The sequence below is a fragment of the Rhipicephalus microplus genome, unplaced genomic scaffold, assembly GCF_043290135.1.
Source record: "Rhipicephalus microplus isolate Deutch F79 unplaced genomic scaffold, USDA_Rmic scaffold_262, whole genome shotgun sequence".
Taxonomy (NCBI): domain Eukaryota; kingdom Metazoa; phylum Arthropoda; class Arachnida; order Ixodida; family Ixodidae; genus Rhipicephalus; species Rhipicephalus microplus.
In genome coordinates, this window is record NW_027464833.1 from 98856 (window position 1) to 102500 (window position 3645).

Here is a 3645-nt window from a genome sequence, read left to right on the forward strand (position 1 = left end):
AACGCGCACGCTGCGATCCCCATTAGCAGCCAATGGCATGTACATTCAGCACTATCGGACAAGAAAAGGTTGCTACATTATACTCGCTGGGTGTAACCTCCTTAGTTTTAGAAAGGTTTAGCGAGCGTTGAGCCGCAGGGCCATGAATACAATGAACTAGTGTATACCATGAATGAACTCGAGGTGGTTAAAGGGGGGAAGCAGATACGAAGCGCAAGCCGTAAGAAATTAGAAGCTGAATACTCCTGTCTCTCATTTCTCATTAGCAGCCACTGGAATGTACATTGAGTACTATCTGACAGGAAAAGGTTGCTACGTTATACTGGCTGGGCGTAACCTCCTTGGTTCTAGAAAGGTTTACCATCGGAGCCTTTATTGCGGGTGTGGAGTGCAACTCAAGCGGTCGTTGGTGAAAACAGTGGCATGCAAACGGGACGAGAGCTTCACACAGCCACAGTGTGGAGCCGAAGGACACCTTCAGAGCTCCCAGAGGTTGACCTTTGTGCAGTTTTGAGGGACACGGCTGAAAACAGACAAACAGACCGCGAAGAGATCACTAGCCGCAGATCCGTTAAGCGTAGGCTGTTCTCTACGCTTTTGAAGAAGAAATAAACAACGAGAGTTGGAGCTGTCAGCCACTAAGCCCAACGACCGACGACTCCATGGAAGGGCCCTCTTCCACGATGCCTCTTCACATGGTCCTGCAGTCGACTCCTATCAGGGATGGCGGTTTCATGCGCAGTAGTTGGAATCGGCCTTCTGATCTAGAAGATAGAATAACACGGCTGTCCCCCATATGCGCCATACGTGGTTCAAGGTCACTGCATGCGGTGACACCATTGGACCACTAAAGCCTGAAGCTACTCGAGCTTGACGAGCATTTGCGGTTTGCTTGTGGGCTTGTTAGCCTGACGGTCCTTGATAGCCACCTCGACATGCTGGAGCTCAAGGACGGATGTCCTTGCACCTTACCTCAGGTGACAACGCCCTTGCTGTAGTGCACCGTGGCAGGGCGAGCCTGAGGCTGTTTTAACCTCATTAAAAAATTTCTTCGTCCTCGCCGATAGCGACAAGCGCACTGACACCTTCTTGCTGGTGGTCTAATTTAGTATTTATATTAGAATGTGGCTGATTACTGGGAAGTTCTCGCGCTTGTTTACAAAAGCGAATAAAACGTAAATATAAGCGTTAAAGAAAAAAATGCGTGAAAGCACTAGAAGCGCAGTGCTTTAGAGACAGCCGAACTGGTCGACACTTAAGCAATTCTGGCTGTAGCTGTTTAGCCGAGTTAGGATATTATTTTCCTCCCTCTATTGCTTAGTGTTTAAATGCAAGAGGAACGTCTAAAATTACACAAGTTTTAAAGGGAATGCCATGATAGCTTTATATTTGCTCATAGCTGAGTAAAATATCTGTCTTATTGCTAACATAGGTCTTGAAATGATAGTAATGAAGTCGGCTGTTAATAATATTCTAACAGCGAGCTGTGATAAAATGGTTTTATTTACAGGAGGTGAACGATGGTCGTTTGCGGCAGCACACTGCGATCGTGCCAAGACTCTTCGTCTTCCTCTGCTTCTCTTCTCCACCTCCTTCTAGTCTGTTACATTCCCCCGCAAGCAGACGAAGCCCGTAGGGCGAGTTATGATGCACAAGGAGGGTGGAAAGGTTTCAGGCGAGCCACGTCAGTGAGCTCCGTTCTGCTCGATCGTCAGCCATTCGACAAAGACGAGCTACTACGTAAGTGAGCTGGCTTAGACGCTCCAAAACTACAAATGGGCCTGAATATCGTGACAGAAGCTTTTGACACAATCCACGCTTGCGTTGCGGTGTCCAAAGTAACACCAAGTCACCTCTTTCGAATAAAACTGGTTCGTGACGGTTGTCGTATCGTTCCTTCGAACGACGTTGAGAGGCCAGAGTACGAAGACGAGCGATTCGACGGGCTTCTTCCGCGAGGCACAGGGTGTTTGATACAGAGTCGTCATTGTGTAGAATGAAGGGTAAGAAAGCGTCTAGAGGGCTTAGTGGCAACCTTGCGTACAACAGATAAAATGGGCTGAAGTTCGTTGTTTCATGTTTTGCCGTGTTGTACGCGTACGTGATAAAAGGCAGCACTTCATCCCAGTTCTTATGATTGGAAGAAACGTACATGGCAAGCATGTTGGTCAGCGTTCTGTTTGTCCGTTCAATGAGGCCATTCGTCTGTGGGTGATACGGCGTGGAATGACGGAACTGTGTCGTGCACATGCGTAGTAATTCTTCAACGGCATCGGCAGTGAACTGGCGGCCACGGTCGCTGATAATAACACGCGGTGTGCCATGGCGAAGGACCACGGAGTGAAGCAAGAAGTCCGCAACGGATGCAGCGGTAGAAGAGGGAATAGCTGCGGTTTCAGCATACCGCGTAAGATGATCTACGCAGACGATTATCCAGCGCTTCTTATTGTTAGATAACGGAAATGGACCCATAATGTCAATTCCTACTTGTTCAAAAGGTGTGCTGGGTGGTGTTAACGGCTGAAGGGGACCTGGTGTAGCGGTGGCCGGGCGCTTGTGACGTTGGCACGTCTCGCAGCTAGCGACGTAACGCTTCGTCGTTTCGTACATCTTGGGCCACTAAAAGCGTTCTTGCGTGCAGTTCAGCGTTCTAATGAAGCCGAAGTGACCGGACGTCGCATCGTCATGCATGGCACGTAGAACTTCGGAGCGAAGGCTCTCGGGGACAACTAGAAGAAAACGAGCTCCACGTCTAGAGTAGTTAGTTTTAAAGAGCAACTTGTCTCGGACCGTAAAGCGACCGCTGTGTTGGGAGGCACTTGCGGCGGCAAAAAGAGGATCCAAGTTGAGATCATTGCGTTGTTCTCTCTGGAAATCAGCCGCGTTGGGGAACGTGCTTGTAACAGCAGCAAGGCAGTCGTCGAAATTCTCAGCATCGCAGTCAGTAGTCGCAAGAGGAATCCAGGAGAGGCAGTCTGCGTCAGCGTGACGACGGCCGCTCTTGTACGACACCGTAAAGTCGTATTCCTGAAGTCGCAGCGCCCAACGTGCGAGGCGGCCAGAGGGGTCACGCAAACCGACCAGCCAGCATAACGAATGGTCATCGGTAATTATCTTAAATGGCCTCCCGTAAAGATAACAACGAAACCTCTATACAGCGAAAACAGCTGCCAGACATTCCTGTTCCGTAACTGTGTAATTGCGTTCTGATTTGCTCAGGCAACGGATGCCACGACATGCTCTGCGCCATCGTGACGTTGTACAAGCACCGCGCCTACACCGATACCACTAGCGTCCGTGTGGAACTCAGTCGGGCAAGATGGATCGAAGTGACGCAACAGTGGTGCTGACGTTAGTACAAACTTAAGTTGTGAGAATGCGGCGTCACACTCTGGTGTCCAGTTGAAGGTTGCATCCTGTCGCAAGACGTCAGCGGATACACGATCTCCGCAAATCGGGGAACAAAACGACGAAAATATGAGCATAGGCCGACAAATGAGCGAAGTTCTCGTGTGGACTGCGGTGATTTAAAAGAGCTCACTGCTTCTATCTTGCGAGGATCGGGTATGACGCCATCCTTGTCGACCAAGTGCCCCAGCACGAGAGTTTGACGTTCGCCAAAGCGACATTTTTTAGAATTCAGAA